This window comes from Microplitis mediator, chromosome 5 (genome assembly GCF_029852145.1).
Source record: "Microplitis mediator isolate UGA2020A chromosome 5, iyMicMedi2.1, whole genome shotgun sequence".
Lineage (NCBI taxonomy): Eukaryota > Metazoa > Arthropoda > Insecta > Hymenoptera > Braconidae > Microplitis > Microplitis mediator.
The window spans coordinates 5,943,265-5,962,966 of record NC_079973.1 but is presented as its reverse complement, the minus strand read 5'-3'; the positions used below and the strand labels follow the sequence as shown (position 1 = coordinate 5,962,966).

At 30.7% G+C, this 19,702-nt stretch overlaps 1 protein-coding gene and 1 long non-coding RNA gene across 3 annotated transcripts in view; one reads left to right on the top strand and one right to left on the bottom strand.

Moving 5' to 3' along the window:
• The window catches only part of LOC130667515 (TWiK family of potassium channels protein 9-like), a 345,622-nt gene that overhangs the window by 20,038 nt on the left and 305,882 nt on the right, over nucleotides 1-19,702 (top strand). The gene's annotated exons all lie outside the window — the stretch shown is intronic.
• The window catches only part of LOC130667519 (uncharacterized), a 118,358-nt gene continuing 116,563 nt past the window's right edge, over nucleotides 17,908-19,702 (bottom strand). Inside the window, exons 2-3 of the long non-coding RNA XR_008989851.1 lie at nucleotides 19,379-19,514; nucleotides 17,908-19,275 (exon numbers count right to left, since the gene is read on the bottom strand). This is a non-coding gene — a long non-coding RNA (uncharacterized LOC130667519). The remainder of the gene's footprint in view (nucleotides 19,276-19,378; nucleotides 19,515-19,702) is intronic.

Genomic DNA, 19,702 nt, shown 5'->3' with positions numbered 1-19,702 from the left:
ACTCTCCTCCTTCCTTGTCATTATACTTTTTATCTTATATATTGTGCTTTTATGATGAAAGCTCGGAAAATCAAACCCGCGATAAAAAAAACAATATTTTAAAAATATAAGCTGTTGATTTAACGCTTAGTATAATTTTTCTTAATCATCATTTCATCGTCAGGAAATATGCTTCGGTTATAACGAAAGAAATTGATGAAAACTTGGTGTAATTATAATTGAAAATAATTCATTAGTCGATCAATTATTTTGATTCACTGAAAGAAAAAAAAATACAGTTTTATGTAGAACGAAGGAATTCAAAATAATCTTATTTTCCAAATCGATGCACGATTGGATCTGTAGCACTATACATCACGTATATACTGATTTTGGATTCGATATTTAAGTCAATCAATAACAAATTTCATTTTTTAAGTACTAATATTAAATCGAGTAGAAAAAAATTTTGGGCGCCAATTAAAAATAACCACGATAAATTAAATCATAACTTTTAAATTCTTACTAATTAAAAGGGTCACAAATTAAAGCATAATAAGGCAGAGAAATTTCATTTGTTACCTCTGATATTATTGTATTAATTGCTGCTATTATCCTTTATTACAATTAAGACATTTTTTCCCTAAAAAAGTTTTAATTATCTTTATTAACAAAAAAAAATATTATTTGAGTAAGATGATTGCATCATCACTGAAACGTCACGATGATAAAGATATCGGGTAAAAATAATGAAGGTAGGATAGATAATATATAAGGATATCCGAATGCTTATCAAGACTGGGAAGGGTTTTCGCGTAGAATCGATTCAACATCACGTTTCTCAGTATTCTAAGCTCAGCAATCGGGTGAGCACGTTAATCAGGATAGTTCTCTCTCAACAATCCGAATAGCAGCTTCGGTACACAATCTCGGGTTGTATATAGGGTACGAGTTGAGCGTGGACGTGGCAAGATTTAAGGGTGTAAGTGCGCTGTACACTATAACTGTATCTAGTATATGGTATATAGTTTAGTCAGATACGATAGTAGGTTGGCACCCGGCGGCTATATGCTAACAGCAATAGCGTCAATCGTCGGTACGGGTATGGAACAGTATTTGGTTGTACGTAGAGAGCTGGTGGAGTCTAATACTCGCGGTAATACCCCAACTACTCAGGACGGAACGATGACACCCAATGGAGATGACGATGCCTGGACTGTCTAGTCTGTTACCGGCTCATTCGACTTCTCTCTTCCCTTGTCTCGTTCTATACAATTACCGTGTGTCCTCGGAATTACCGCACAACACTGTGGATCTCACCGTGTGCATGCGACATTTATAGCTGGAGAATTCTGTACACATGGTCATGTTGATGCTCACAATTATTGTAACTGTTAAATCTCTTATTATGTTTTCATACTATAGTGGTGTCGACTTAAACTGATGTCATTCTTGTTTACTGCTCTAATTTCGGTTTCAATTCACTCGATATCCTCTTTAGTGTTGATTATTCAATTAACCAAAAAGGGTCACTAGTTAATTTTTGATAAACTGAAAAAAAGCAGTGCTTGAAACGGCATGTAAATATAATTGTAAATATAAGTGTTTTTAGATCTACAAAACAAAAAAATAATGATACTGATATTTCGTTAAAATTTCGAAATTATGTCACTTTTGTTAAAATGAACAAATTGCATAAATTTTGATCACTTATAGAATTAAATATTTCGGAACAGTATCGTAATTATTTCTATCATAACTCTGATGTGTTTCATAAGGTAATGACTGAATTAAAGATAATAAATTAATCATTGATAATTTTATTTTATTTTTCTAGCTGATTTGGTTTGCAACTAGACTTTAATCATAAAAATCTGTTTCACATTTTATACAATAGCATTAACCTGTAGTTGTAGAGAAATATTTTTTAGAATTATCCAAAAATTGGCGAATCTGTCGTATCATTAATTTTTGAAACAATAAAAAATTTTTGAGTATTTGAAATCCGATTTGACTTCTGATATCTCAAAAATTTTAGCGCCGCTACCGGTGTTATTTTATCAGCGTTTTCGGTGTTCAATTTGACACTGGGTTAGCATGGACACACTGTTTTGTTTACAGTGTAAGGCAACTTAAAAAGTTAGTTCAATTTCAATTAATTGGAGTAACTACCAGAGTCGAAATATTGAACTTACGTTAACTTATAGAACTTACATAAGCTTAATGAACTTACACCTAACTTAAATAACTTATTGGGCTTGATTATAACTTGAATCGATTTAAATAAAAATATTGACTTAATTATAACTGACCTGGAGTAAAATTAACCCAAAGTAATCGGTATTTTTTTCGAAAACTTCGATGGTGGGTAATTTGTAAGATTGTTGGGAATATTTGTGCCAAAGTTCACGCCTATAAGTCAAATAATGTCAAAACGCAAGTATTTTAATCTTTCACTCCGGTAAAACCTTCCTTGGAGTTAGTTTTCGGAAAAAAACCGATGGAGGGTGATTCGTAAGATTGTTGAAAAAATTTGTGCCAAAGTTCAAGGCTGTAAGCCGTATAATGCAAAAACTGGAGTATTTTTATCGTTCAACCCACTAAAATCCCCCGAAAAATCAAAAAATCGTCGAATCACAGGCCGGTGAAGTGGGGGCTACAAAATAAAAACAGTGCTTCCTGGTTGACATGATTCCAACCCTTGTAGTGATCTAAAACAAACAAATTAAGAAAATTCTTTATTCGTAAAGATGTCGCTGTCGTATAGACCTTTGCCAAAAAAAAAAAAATTCACAAAATGGCGTCTTCATAAAGAAGAATTTTTTTTTACCCACTTTTTGTGACCTTTTCGAATTTTTTCAATATACTTAAAAACAAAATTTTCCAAAATCCAATGCAGGGGGTGACAGAGAGACATATAAAAAAGATTTTCACCAAATTTCAAAAGAATCGGTAAGGTAAACATTGAGATATCATGTCAACCACCTCAAAAAAAGTAGTTTTGAGAAAAACGCGTTTGAAGTTTGAGAAACAATTCCAGTGAAATAACTCAGATAGTAATATTTAATACTCACTTTGGATTAATCGGCGATCCCAGATCCATGCATTGGGCCTTCTTTTTCATAAGCAATGTCTTGCAAAGTTCTTTCTGCTAACCGAGCTGTTCTGCTTTCTTCTGAAGCTACAGAAGCTCGCAGTTCAGTGCGATCAATTCTATTGCGTCACAAAATCCTGTATCTCCGAAAATAATCCGAATTTTGAAACATCTGTTTAAGGGCATATTTTTGAGGGTCTAAACTTCAAAAATATGCAAAAAAATCCATTTTTTCAAATTTCTAGACCAAAATACCCCCTTAATTTACTAAAATGTTTGAATAATCTCTGAAAAATTATAAGTAAAAATATTGATTAGTTCTGATCCTACAGCTGATCAAAGACGCTGAAGTCTTATATACTTGTGATCGTTATATGATTCCTGCCAAAAATATGACCGTCGAGAGTTAAATTACTTTGAAGTTTTCTAGCTCAGGGTGAGGTTTAAGAAAATCTTAATCTTCATCCTGGCGGTTTTCGTCTTATTACTTGACTACTTTAGCATTCACAGACGTAAAATAATTATAAAATAAATTAATAACTTAAAAAAATGTAGCAAACTAATTTTCAGTGTAACGTCTCTGAACTCTTGCTGGAAATTTTCGTATTTAAATTTCTAAATAAAATTAAATAAAATGATTAAAGTGTTGAATAATAAATAACTAATTTGAATTATTTTCCCTTTTATAACAAATTTATAGTAAAAATAATTTTCCTAGCTCATAAATGATGTAGCGACTAAGTAAATTCGAGTTTGAATGCATGAGACAAAATGCAATCAGGAGACAAATGAGATGGCATTTAAAATTCAATAGATTTTTTTTCGTCATTAGTGAGAGAGTTGGAAGTGGAAAAACTTGGCAGTCTTGGCAGCTGTGATAATAGAGGGAGAGAAAAAAAAACCAAGCAGATGAGTAAGCTGATTGGATTTATCGGATCATCAGATTGCTATTGGGTCTCAAAGGAGATGTTTTTCCATTTTAAATCCACGCTTTCTTCACTTTTCAAGATCAACTTAAAAATTCGTATTTTATTTTTTTATCCTCTTATATTCGTGACAGCTATATTAATGTTTCAGACTTTCAATATATAAATTAATCGTCGCAATTCATTTAAAAGAAGATGTAAAATTCAAATCTACTTTGTGCTTTTTTTATAAATATGAAATTATTATTTTTATGAAGGTCATTTATGAAAATTTTTGTGTAATACAATAAATTTCTGTTACGATCCAAGTGCTTTCTTTGTGAATCCGTACGTCTTTGCAACAATTTCTGGAAAATCCTTAGGATTTGTGAGCTAAATCTTACCCTTTCGAATTGTGGTTGATGTTCATCCAGAGAAAAACCACTAAAGCGAGACGGAGGTAGAGTTTCATAAAGAAAGCTACCAGAAGCTCCAGCTAACTCTAAACTCTGTAACAATAGCAATTTTCGTTGACTATATAAATTTGTGAAACTGGATAAATTTTATAAATAATTGATGTTCAACACAATATTTTTAAAAGTATACACATTTTGTTTTTCTATTAAATCATCATTTTTTTTAGACTTGGTTTTTTGTTGATTGATATTTCTTCCCATTATATTTTTTCAAATGCTTACTTAGGATTTGTAGAAATCAATGGCGTAAATTGAGCAGTTGAGCCAATTTTAAATTTTCAGTGAGACGATGATCTCCTGAAAAATAAATTTTGAAAAATTTCTGTAGATTTTCTCTTTAAAAGTTTCTGATCGGTTTTCTCTTGGTATGGTACACAGTTGGAAATTTTGTGTATTTGTGTTAAAAAATTATTTGGTTAAATTTTTTGTGTTGATTTTCAACACAGAAATGTGTTAATTCAATACAAACCCTTTGTGTTAATTTACTTTAACAGGTTTTTTATGTTAAATGATTAGAAAATCTGGAATGTAACACATTTCTTGTGTTATTCGAAAATTAACACTAAATTTGTGTTGTTTAGCCAAACACTCCCGCACGTTTCTTCATTACTATAATCAAGCAAAGCAATTTCAGCAGCATTGTCTGCAAGAAAACTTGGATTACAATTGATTTCCAATTAAATATAATCAAAGATAACTTTCACATTTTTATGACCAGGTTGAATGTTTTTTTATTCTCATTTTATGGGAGGATAATTCATAGCTTCGTTTTTTAAAAAAATCACAGAAAATCGAACTAATTGTTTGTTAAATTGACATAAGTTGTACCACACGGAAAAAAAAGTATAGCTCCTCGAACGATCTGAAGTATAGCAACTCGTAGATCGTTACCACAACAATACGTATATTTATGGTAACAATATCGTATCGTTCCTGTAACTATCTATTAGATAGCTGTGAGCCCTATACGACTTTCCGTAGTCGTCACCTCACACGCCACCGTCTAACCTAACTAAACATCCATTTTCGCGCTTATTTTGTGTATTGGGTATAATGAGCGGCTCAGAACGATACGGCTTAGCTTTCCGAACGATACAGTTTATGTCTCAGAGCTATCTACCGTATTGTTGTTAGAACGACACAGTAGATCGTTGCAGTAACAATCTAGTAGATAACTATTGCGTATTGTTACTGTAACTATACAGTATACTTCTCAGAACAATATTTTTTTCACCGTGCAAGACTAGATGAGTATACTTGAGTTAGTTAGGTTATGTGCTCATATTTATTAGTTAATTTTTACACGGAAAGTCTGTTTAATTTACACAAATTTTCTGTCATAGTAACAGATTTTATGTGTTCGATTATTTAACATAAAGTTTGTGTTGAATTTAACAAAAAATTTCTAATTGTGTAGATAAATACAAGTACAAACCAAAAATATGTAAAAACGATTATTATCAAACAATAATTTCATACCTTTCCTACACGGAAAAATATATATCCAGGAATATATACCTCCAAAAAAGCATACATACGACAATACTAAAGATATAAGCCGGATATATACTATTTTACCGAGATATTTATTTTTTCGTGCGGGTTGACGTAAGATAAAAATTTTCACAACATTTGTAAGTAAAGTATAGACGATAAGAAATGAAAAGAAAAAGTTTGATTAATACTAAAAAATGAAATGGAACAATAAAAAATGTTAATTAAAAAATTTAATAGGACGGTTTTTTATGGAAGACTGGCGACGTTACGTCCAAGTATATGAAGATGCTCAGTATTCTACGTTCATGAGGATTTTAGCTTGTCGTTTCTACCGGTCATTCGGTCTTTCAGTATGGCTGAAAAAGGCTAAGGGGTTTCATTTTATTGGATTCAGCAACCAGTCTTCAAGAACGTTATGACTCAGACATTATCAGTTTAAAGACTTCTTTTCGAGGCATTGTTGGATCCGTGTGTTAGAAAGAGCTTGAAGAAAGCTTTAAATTCCCATGGCTTTTTCAAGCTCTCAGCGGTTTTGTTGTTGCACCAGTAACATTTTTTTTATCCAGTAACATGTAGTTGCAATTCGCTGTTATTATTATTTCATCGAGTGGTCGTTGTTAAAGAACGCCTTGAGAATGTTTGAAGAATAAAAATAACACAGCCTTGGTATAAAATATAAAAACTATGAACACTAGTTCGTATTCGTTCTCACTAATTTATTTATTTGTTGAGTATTCAATGATACATTTTCTAGTTCATGTTTAAGTGTCTCACTCTTATGTAGTGCTTTTGTACCTGGAACATTAGATTCTACTTTACGAGGACCCATCGCACTGTACGAGCTTTCTCCTCAAGTTGTTCAAGTATCACTTGTCACTCTTACGTCAGGTTGATAAAAACGCGAGCATGTAATTTCTTAAAAATTTATTTACTTCAATTTGTCATCAATAATATTTCAATTTTTTGTTTGTCAATTAAAAAAGTCTTATTCATATTTTTTAAAGTAGTTCTTTATAAGAAAATGAAATTTATTATTTTGTATAAAATAATTTAAATCTAAATAGATCTATTAATCTCCGTAGATTTTAATTATTTATCTTTGGAGTTTAGGCGCGACGAAATACTCGAGGGAATTGAAATTTTTGAAAAGTTACAGGAGTTATTTAAAAAATTGTTGAGAAATCAAAAATAAATATTTCGATTATTTTATTGAAGGAGCTTTATAATTTTTAACGAAAAAAAAAATTAAGCGTGAAACAATATTATAACTGGTATTAAAATTGTGTCGTCTATTTGGTACGAATTGAAGGACAATCTTAGACAGTAGTTCCCACTTTCTAAACATGACCAATGATAACTGTCAAAACCGTAATCAAATTTTATCACTTGAAAAAGAAAAAAGATTCAAGTATAATTTGGGAATAAGACAACCTAGTGTGAAAAACTGAAACTTGTCAATTCCAATTCATTTGTTTTCAAATATTTTATTTGTCCATTAATGTCTAGGTTGGGCTTCACTAGGGTGTCGATAGATCCCCAGCGGGCTCTAGTCGTCGATTATTTTATAAATTATTAAAATTGATTCATTTTTACGATTTTTTATTTATTTATCCGATCCCATCTGCCCTTACTGGTCATAAGGATGAGGAATTCGAAGGATGGCTGGGCATCCGGTAATAGTCCTTATTATTAGGTTGGTTATTTGGCCAGTTGGCATCAGCGTCTAAAATCTGTAGGCTTGTGTTGGTGAGGTATTGGGATGGCTATTCTTTACAAATGAATTAGTGAAAATCACTATTTAGCAGTAAATAGTTACTTATTGCCAGTGAAAAGTATACCACTATTTGAATTACTGACATAATTTCCACTAGTAAGCAGTGAATAGTAACTTTTTTCACAATTTCAAATTTAAGAAAGTAATGACACCCAGAAATGAAGGGTTAATTAATTGTAGGTTTTATTGAGAAAATGTAAAAAGACAAACCAATAGATCGAATTCAGTCGAGTGCCAGTATTTGCTGAGTCCTCAGACTACCTACTTTCTTTCTACACTATATCAAGTATGTATTAAAAAGTAATACAGTGTTGCATCTCAGGTTCCTTATGGGAATGTCGAGGCAGTCCAATTCTCATCTACGTAGACGCTATGTGATGTCTACGGATGAATTAAAAAAATTGGGAGGGGGGGGGAATATACGCTTGAAAATACCTCTAAATACTTCGGACAGTTGAAAGTAATTGGACATATTTAAAAAGTAAAAAGTACTGGATGAGATTGCCCATACAAAATTAATCCATACCATAATTCTTCACTTATCCGACACATTATAAACAGCTATGGATTTTATGAGCATAACAGTTCCGAGTTTGTGTTGAACGAATATTCAGACGAAATTAACTGGAAAGCCAAAAATCCGCCGTAACCAAGTTGTCCTCTGTAATATAAGCCTAGTCCACCAAGTGGAACTGGAGGATTCAATGCGACATCTTGTGTGTCAAAGAAAGGAATGACTGGTAAATTATTGTATTCGTGGGAAAACAACCCCACAGATAAATCAACATAATTTAATCCTGAACGACTGATTACTTTATTTTGAGTAGTTGATTCTGCTGAATTTATATAATCCTTTATGATTATTTTTTCTCTGTAAAAACAAATACAAAACGACTGTTTTGATTCCGAATAAGAAACATCGAGGATTGAAAAGTAGAAAAATGAAAGTAATAATCAATTAATTACTTAATTACCTGATTATATTGCGTATAACTTTTGGAAGAAACCATTTGTGCTCTGAAGACGGCCAGTAATTATAATCATTCCACATTTTCGTTCCTCTTACTGCTAATCCAAAGTGACCGTCAATAAGAAGTTCGAATTTGACTCCTAAAAATATTTTAAACGAGGCATTAATTTCTCTTAACAATAAAACAATAAATTCATCACATTTCGATATATTTTAAATAGTTGCCTGTAACAAAATATCCAAATGGTAATTCAATGTCATCCAAATTGAATGATTTTCTTTCAAAACTTAGATAAGATCTATTAGAGCACCATGTAGAGTGATTATCATCGCTAGTCATCCATCTAACGGTATTGCGATCTACAGTACCGTTCACTAGTTTGCCTTCTTGAATTACTATGATTATTATATTATGCTTAACAGCAAATCTGATTCCCGTTACAACTCTGATAAAACGAAGTGTCAAAAAATATATAATGAATAATAAATATGTATATAAACAATAGGGTGGTTTAATGGAAATTTTGATTTTTTTTAACCTCGACCTTCAAAAAAGTGATTGTACGGTAAAAAATCATTCTTACCGTTTGACCTCAAAAAAGTGAAATACATAAAAGGTCGCTAAAGAATATCAAAATTTCTTATATCTTGGAACGAACTTTTAAAATTCATGTTCTGCGCGGAAATTTTCAAATCATTCATTTTGTTATGTATTAATATTTCCCGTGGCAAGAAAAAATGTCTAAGAATAAGAAATATTTTTTTTATTTATTTTTATACTTTCAAAATTTTGGAACGACTTTTTGAATTTAAGTTTTTAATTTCAAACTGGATGAATTTTTTTTTTTTAACATACACGGATTTTTTGAAGAGTAAGACCCAAAACAAAAGACCAAGTTTTTTTTTATTTTCCTTATATAAACCGACAGAGAATGAATGGAACGAATCCAATAAATAATAGGAACCGTTGCATAAATATATAGAATATACTGTATAGAACTCATCCTGATGGTATTTAGGCTCAGTAGGAAATATTCTTATCACTATTACACAGAAATCAATGATTTCTTGGCACAAAAAATATTTACTTGTCCCAAATGCATTTGCATTTGCACTACGAAATTTGTTCGCATTATCAATTGAAAACGAAAATTTCCTCGGGTCAAGAAAAAATTTTCTTGCGTCGAGAAATCTTTTCTTCTCTGTATAGAAATGTCTCCAAAATTTTGAGAACTGTTCCCGTACTAATATTTGAATTGTTTTCATAAATTACAGGATTCGTTCCTATCAATACTATTTTGGTAACTTATATCCTAATGTATAATGATGACAATAAACTATTTGAAAAATTGAAATTACCGACTATCAGTACTATTTGCTGTATATTCTTGTAAACATAACTGACGGACACTCAAAACTTCATCAGAATGTTTATCACAAAAACAGAATGATGTAAAAGTGAAATTATACGATTTGTCGGCGTAACACATCATACTCCATTGGGCAGGATCACCTATGTCATTCGTAAAGTTTACTTTCCAAGGATATGGACATAGTTTAGAATAGATAACAGGATCTATTTCGAAAATCTAGAAATAATTTATTATCGTATGAATAATATATCAATAAATTTATAGATTTATTGTCTCAATGATTATTAGAAATACATAATACCTCTGGACATCTCAGACTATCAATTGATTTGGATTCAAGATTCGTATACAATGCATAACTATCGCACTCAAATTCTTCATTAACATTTTTCCGTAGTTCGAAATCATCATTTTTATGTTTTACGAATCTAGAATAGTCTGACACATAATTTTTAACTCTTATATAGTTTTTACCTGTTGAATTATTGATATAATTAATAAAATAGTTATGTCAGGATACACGGAGGAAATATAAACAGTAACTATTGCTGCGCAGAACAGTAATGCAGTCAATATAATATACAAAATAACTAAATATCTTATCAAAACGGTAAGGGTTCCAGCTATAGCTTCTGTCTTTACAGCAGCAAATATTGTTTCGAGCTGTAGTAAGTATACGGAGAGAAATTTATCGTAACAATTCCAATATATGATGGGAATGGTTCCCATAATGCATGGGAACCGGTTTTTTTGAAATGTCGATTGTAGGAACGGCACCCATATATATCATAGTTATCATTACTACAATAATACAGTAATCGTTACCATAATATTATGGTAACCATTACCATAACATTATGGTAACAATTACCATATATATGGTAACCGCTACCATAATATATGGCTACGATTATCATAATATATGGTAACCATTACCATAATCTTATAGTAACGTTTACCATAGTATAATGGGAACGATTACCATAATATTATGGTAATCATTAGCATAATTCTTTCACATGCGATGTGGGAACTGTTACCATAATGTTGGGAATTGTTCCCACAGTTATGGGAACTGTTACCATAATGATGGGAATTGTTCCCATAATGATGGGAATTGTTCCCATACTTATGGGAACTGTTACCATAATGATGGGAACTGTTACCATAATGATGGGAATTGTTCCTATACTTATGGGAACAATTCTCAGGAAGTACGGGCCTATATTCCATAATTTCAAGTAATCATTACCATAAAGGTATGAGATGATATTTCATAAACGTACTAGGAACGATTACCAGAAATTTCTCTCCGTGTACTGCTAAGCGCATTACAAAAATAACAGTAATAGTCACTCTACTAATTTAAAAAATTAACCTTTACGAACATAACCACAATTTTTGTACTTGTTTCTTCGATTATCATTATTAAAAGGGTCATTAGTAGTGCGTGATTCACTTCTGTGGCTACTGCTTTGGCGCAGTAATCAGTGGTCTTTTTTTTTTTTTTGAAAATAAAATTTTCGTGCATGCGCACTGTTTCTGCGCGCATTCGTTTTACGCGCGAGAACTTAAAACATTTGAGCGGATGTCTATCAAACAGATCCCGATGACGCAGATGTATCGGTGATCTAGACCGCAATGATTCAGATCCTAATTATCCAGATTCCGATTTAATAGATTTCCGATGATGCAGATTGACTTTCTTGCTTACCGACTGCATCAAAAATGAAACGTCCACAGAAAACCAGAACTTGTCACCATGTAAGACAATCGACAGAAAATGTATAGAGAAACCGAATATAGTATTTTCGACCTTTTAACTATGATAACACTAGTGAACTATTGTAGAAAAAATGTTAATTAAGTTTCTTTGCGAATGTGAGTGTGTTAAGGACAGCATTGATTACTGCGCTAAGGCAGTGACCAAAGAAGTGGAGCACGCACTACTAATTACCCTCTAATGAAATGAAGAGACATGTACAAAAAATGGAGGTTATGTTTTCAAAGGATAACTATTGACTTAAATAGAGTAACTATTTATATTACCGTTATCCCTACCATGTGCTCAAAAGTACTTACTACAGTTCGAAACGGTACTCATTGCCGTGAAATCAGTAGCTATTGATGTCGTTAGACTAATCCTTACGGTTCTATAAGATATTTAATTATTTTGTATATTATATTGACTGCTTTATTGTTCTGCACAGCAATGGTTACTGGTTTTTTTTCTCTGTGTACAACACGGGAAAAAAAGTATGTTTGTTGAAATTATCTAATAGATCGTGAAGGAAACTATCTGTATAGTTACAATCACGATCTATTCTAGCCCCCATTCACGATCCAAACGAGTTAAGTATCGTAACATTCGAAATACTGTATCGTACTGGTCATGATACTTTTTTTCCGTGAACGTTATTGAATTTATATGTAAGAGGGATTTCGATTGTAATTAATATAAGAGATTAAAACAATGAAATTTTTCATTGCCTCTATATCAACAACCTATTTATTTGTAATTTAAAAATACTTTTTTCAGTGTAAACAAACCTTCCTTCCATTCGAGTGGATCGCAATTTCTATATATTTTATCGTCTAAGTTTAGAAGGTCAAATATTCCATTAGCAGCTGTTACTATAAGTTTAGTAATGTTTCTATATTTATTGAGATAATACGTTTGATGTGACGATTGAAAATTTACTATAAGTAATTAAACTGTAGATTAATCAACATAATTAGTGGAGTGTTCTTAATAAAATACTTACTGTATCCAAATTCTTTCAAGTTTTTGAATTCAAAACCCACAATAATCATCGCATGTCCTTTTATAACATCGATAGTCATTTGTTGGTATAAATAAAATATTGAATGAGCAATTGGTATATTTCCACAATTATTGACATTGTCCAACTTAAATTTCATCTTATTAGAAAAAATGTACGTAATGAAAAAAGTTTTTTTTTAATTACATAGCCCTGAATCACTCGCAACGCACTGTGTGCTTTACAGTCGCCTCAAAATAATTGAGTATTTCACTCACATCGAATAATATCTATACTTTTTGTAGTACACTCAAATAAGTTAAAATCGATTTAATAATAGATGTATATCATCATTAGGGTGCTTTTTTTTGCGACTATTTTTTTTTTCGCTCTCATTCCGAAATTTTGTTGAAAATACCCCCAAAAAAATTCCCTGAGAGTTTGAGCCCTTAATATTAATATTAAGTACTCGATCACAGCGTGTGAAGATTTCCCTTTTAAAATACACGTACACTTGGGTTTTTATTTTTTAAACTTCTATAACTCCGCGGCATTTTATGATATCATCTCGCCCAAAGTCGCAATTTTCTTAGAATTAAATGCTCTACAAAAGTGCCCATTGTCGCAAAGTCGTAACTCATGTAGGTGGGGTAGTACGGACCGCTAAACTGAATTTTTTCATAGAATTCTTGTTTTTTCCCTCAACAACAAGACCTACAGAAAAAATGTGAAGAATAATTTTATAGGAAATTCAATTCTCTACAAAAAAAGGTTCTTAGCACCGAATCACTCAGATTGATATTTTCTGAGATATTAATCAAATAAAAAATCAATATTTTCTAAGATTTGATTCGACATTTTATGGGAATTTGATGCTACGTAAACTTGAACGTAAACGTAAACTAGATTCAAGAAATTTCAAGTTCTAAATATTAAATTAATAATTACAAAAAAAATTCGACGTTTTCTCAGAAAACGTGACGTGTACTTCATGAAGTAAAATATTTTTTTTATGTTCGAACCATATTTTTAAAGTCAAAATTAAAAATATTGTGAAATTGCCAATAAACTATTTGAGGTTAAACTTTAACATTAAATCACTTTGAGCTGAGTGGAATAAGCGAAAAATCATAAGAGGCCTTTTTAGTAGATCGTCCAATTCCCTACAAGATTAAGTATCAACTTTTGCGATCCGTTGATTAGATGCTGAGTAACAAAATTTCAATCATAAAAAAATCTTTTTGCTATGTTATTTAAATGGGAAATGAAGAATTGCAAATAGGTACCTCTTAATATTGATATTAAGAGCTCAAATTTTAACAGAATTTTGTTTTCATCACCTCAAACAATATTTTCACTGTAACTAAAGAAAAAAGAAATAATCACTTTTTGGCCCACCCTAATATATATATATATATATATATATATATATATATATATATATATATATATATATATATATATATATATATATTATCATCTTTACTTTTATAAATTTAATTACCATCTAAGATAGTAGAATCTAAAAAAAAAGTATTGTTAGCCCTAATATAAAATTCTCTCCGTGCATCATGCATGCGCAGTGCACGTTTTATTCAGTTAAGTGTTTGTTCATAAAAAAAAAGGGGGGGACTATATTTTTGAATGCCGTAAAACGCATTGGGATGGGTTGATTTGTTCCAAATATATAATATAACAATAATAGTTTACACACACACATACACACACACAAAATATTATCAAAATTATTTTTGAGCTCAAACATCTTACAAGATTTTTTTTTCAGTACTTACATCATTTTGTAAATTTTTAACAGTCATTAGAAATATATTTTCAGTGGTGATGTTTTGTTCTGAATCTTGAAGGAGTTCACGTGATAGATAAAAATCTAAATGGTGACACTGAGAAATAAAAAATTCATCGAATATCGTATCATTGAGAAACACGTCAATAAAAGTATCATTTTTCAAATTTATATTCGTCAACATCTTCTTAAACTTGGATCGAAATTTATTCTCAATGTTATGTAGTATATCCAAAAAATTTTTTATCGGACTGTACTTATACGACGTTGGTTTTATTTTATAAACTGAATTCAAATGAAATCTATTGGCCGTGATAATATCCATCAAATCAAATCCTTTTTTCATATAATTCAGTATTAAAACAAAAGAATTTTCACTTTCATTTTTGGTTCTCTTAATAAGTGATAGATTTATCAACCCACTGAAAATGTTATCAAATTGTTTTGCAATAGATGCTATTCGTACATACTGATTTCGAAACATCTTTAAATTATTTTTAAACTCCATTATGTTTGCGTCAATTGCCTCTGTGCTATTTTCTATGGAAAATGTTCCAATTACCAAATTTAAAATAATAATTATCAAACATATCCATTTAACGTCGAACAAATAATATTTTGAATTCATTATTATTTCAATTTTATTAAAATCTAGAACAATCGAGTTCAACACAGTTTTTTTTTTATATTGATATTTATTAAACCAAATATGTGAGAAATTTCGACTCCTTTTAGATGAGATAAACCACTGGTGGTTTCAACGTTACTATAATTTCAAACTACGATCATGGCCTATTTTATTGCGTTCATTTAATTGAATAAAGATATGATTATTTTTACTTCAGTTGTCTTAGTGATCAAGTTGTGAGCGAAGCATGCGAGTGGATACTGATAAAAATTAATTATTTTGTTTATTACTGTTATCTATAAACTTAAAAAAAAATTTATTCTATGCTTCACAGACTTATATGTATTGATTTTATAAAAAATAAATGTACAGATTTGATGGACGATTTAAAATTTCTGTTGATTTTCGAAGTATTCGTTGTTTATGAATTATTTGAGAAAGATTAATTATTCGTTAATTATTGTAAAAATTTTTTTACAATTCATCACGGGTGAAATAAAAATTTTATACATGAAATTTGAATTAAAGAGTACCAATAAATTAAAAACCAAAGAAATAATTAAAAACTAACGAATTGTTCGAAAATCTGAACTATTTGATTTGATTCGAACACTCTGGTTAAATGAGGATGGGCAGAACGGAACCTCTACGGGAATAATGAATTTCTGAGCATTTCAATACTCTCTCAATATGAATTAGTGATTTTTCACTAATTTCAAGTGAATATTCACTAATTGTCAATGTTACAATCTTACTACGCAGAATTAGTGAATATTCACTAAATGAATATGTGAATATTGGAATTCACTGATTTCATCGGTGAAAAAAATATTATATTGCGAAAAAAAATATAAGACACTTGTAACTAGATCCGAAATGTGATTAATGTATTAGAATCATTACTTAGAGAAAATATACATAATTTTGATTGATGAAAAAATCCCGGTGACTGCTGGGCTCGAACCTGCATCCTTCCGATTCAAAGTCTTTGATGCTATCCACTGCACGGAGAGAAAAATATCGCCAGAATGACTATCCAATGTATCCTCAAATGACGTATCGTCAGAATAACGATTCGTATACCTAATTTAGGAATACTCTCATATTAATTTAATAATCTACAGTATCGTTAAAATAAAGATACGTATTTGGGTTAGGTTAAGTATTCGTTTATTTAATTTAACAATACGACGAATAGCCTTTGTAACGATATGTAGTTTCGTTGATATAGGTATCTGTATCGCCAGCGTGAGGATCCGTATGGCTAAATTGGCTATACGTATCATCGTTCTCGGTTGCCGGATGCCGAAATACAGAGTTTGCGCAATAGTCATGTCAGCGATTCATAAAATGCCTAAAATAAGGATACGGATCGTCATTTTGACGATCCACTGTGAGGATACTCTGTATAGCTGAATTGGCTATACGGCGTATCGTTAAGTAAGATGACTATACAGCGTATAGCCAGAATAGCGATACGTATACTTAATCTGGCGATATTTTTCTCTCCGTGTGCGCTGACCTACGCATGTGATCGCGCAAGTGTAAATAGTATGTTCGTTATGATACCAAACAATAACTGATGAAGAAATAAAAAATCCGTGATGTTATGATTGACGTACTCTTCATATAAATATATTATTGTTCTGTACTATTTTTTTTTTATTTTGAAAGTTTTTTATTAAAATTTAAAAAAATTGCACCATAATTATTAATTATCTTTATATCTAGTAAAATATTTAATTATTTGCTAGTTCAAGTTACTAGTGAAATTGTAAAATTCATAAATTAAGAAGTGAATAACAGTTTCACTTGTAGAAATTATGAAAATATTGCTAGTTCAGTAGTGAAAATCACTCATTTGCTAGTGAAAATTATAGTACTAAATTTATTAGTGACAATTCACTAATTTGTTATTTAAATACACTGATTATGAAGTGAATACTACTTCACTAACGTAATTAATGAAATTTCCACTAATTCATGTTTAGAGAGTACAAAGAATTTTTATTTTTCGACTTTTATTGAAATTAATCAAACCAAATTCCTAGTTGCCATACAAAAAAAAATTTTTGCAGCCAATAATACACTGAGTTCACTGAAAAATTTCTTAAAAAGAATTTTTTGTAGAAATAATTTTGGGACACTAAAAATTGTACAAAAATGATAAAAAAAAAACTTTTTTCATCGAAGTTTTTGGTGAGATCCGTATTCCTCATCGGATCCTCTTCAACCCGCTCTTTCCCTGTACATAATTTTTTCTAATTTTTATTAAAAAAGATTACAAATTGCAATCGTGTGAAGAATTATTTGTTTTTTTTTTGTTTTTATGTTTTTCATGATGACCATTCATGTTTTCAGATATTGTACCAAAGTACCTATTGAAGCGTAAAAACTGCGATGTAATTATACATGTTATCATCAGATCTAATCAAGCCAGCGATTTGAAAATTTTCTATCCTGAAAATAATTAGAATTTTTTTGCGACGAAATACTTAAGGGAATTAAAATTTTCGAAAAGTTACAGGAGTTATTTAAAAAATTGTTGAGAAATCAAAAATATATAATTCGATTATTTTATTGAAGAAGCTTTATAATTTTTAACGAAAAAAACAATTAAACGTGAAACAATATTATAACTGGTATTAAAATTGTATCGTCTATTTGGTACGAATTGAAGGACAATCTTAGACAGTAGTTCCCACTTTCTAAACATGACCAATGATAACTGTCAAAACCGTAATCAAATTTTATCACTTGAAAAAGAAAAAAGATTTAAGTATAAATTGGGAATAAGACAACCTAGTGTGAAAAACGGAAAATTGTCAATTCCAATTCATTTGTTTTCAAATATTATATTTGTCCATTAATGTCTAGGTTGGGCTTCACTAGGGTGTCGATAGACCCCCAGCGGGCTCTGGTCGTCGATTATTTTATAAATTATTAAAATTGATTCATTTTTACGATTTTTTATTTATTTATCCGATCCCATCTGCCCTTTCTGGTCATAAGGATGGGCAATTTGAAGGATGGCTGGGCATCCGGTAATAGCCTTTATTATTAGGTTGGTTATTTCGCCAGTTGGCATCAGCGTCTAAAATCTGTAGGCTTGTGTTGGTGAGGTATTGGGATGGCTATTCTTTACAAATGAATTAGTGAAAATCACTATTTAGCAGTAAATAGTTACTTATTGCCAGTGAAAAGTATACCACTATTTGAATTAGTGACATAATTTCCACTAGTAAGCAGTGAATAGTAACTTTTTTCACTATTTTAAGTTTAAGAAAGTAATGACAACCCGAAATGAAGGGTTAATTAATTGTAGGTTTTATTGAGAAAATGTAAAAAGACAAACCAATAGATCGAATTCAGTCGAGTGCCAGTATTTGCTGAGTCCTCAGACTAACTACTTTTCTTTCTACACTATATCAATTATGTATTAAAAAGTAATACAGTGTTGCATCTCAGGTTCTCTATGGGAATGTCGAGGCAGTCCAATTCTCATCTACGTAGACACTAAGTTATGTCTACGGATGAATTAAAAAAATTGGGAGGGGGGGGAAGATACGTCTGAAAATACCTTTAATGCACTTATGACATTACAAGTAATTGGACTCATAAAAGCAAAAAGTCCTGTCTAAGATTGTCCATACACAATTAACCCGTACCATAATTTGTCACTTATCAGACCCATTATAAATGGCTATGGAGTTTTTGAGCATAACAATTCCGAGTTCATGTTGAATGAATATTCAGACGTAATTAACTGGAAAGCCAAAAATCCGCCGTAACCAAGTTGTCCTTTGAAATATAAGCCTAGTCCACCAAGTGGAACTGAAGGATCCAATACGACATCTTGTGTGTCAAAGAAAGGAATGACTGGTAAATTATTGTATTCGTGGGATAACAACCCCACAGATAAATCAACATAATTTAATCCTGAACGACTGATTAGTATATTTTGAGTAGTTGATTCTGCTGAATTTATATAATCCTTTATTATGATTTTTTCTCTGTAAAAACAAATACAAAACGACTGCTTTGATTCCGAATAAGAAACATCGAGGATTGAAAAGTAGAAAAATGAAAGTAATAATCAATTAATTACTTAATTACCTGATGATATTGCGTATAACTTTTGGAAGAAACCATTTGTGCTCTGAAGACGGCCAGTAATTATAATCATCCCACATTTTCGTTCCTCTTACTGCTAATCCTAAGTGACCGTCCATAAGATGTTCGAATTTGACTCCTAAAAATATTTTAAAAAAGGCATTGATTGTTATTGACAATAAAACAATAAATTCATCACAATCGATGTATTTTAAATAGTTGCCTGTAACAAAATATCCAAATGGTAATTCAATGTTATCCAAATTGAATGATTTTATTTTAAAACTTAGATAAGATCTATGAGAGCACCATTTAGAATGATTATCA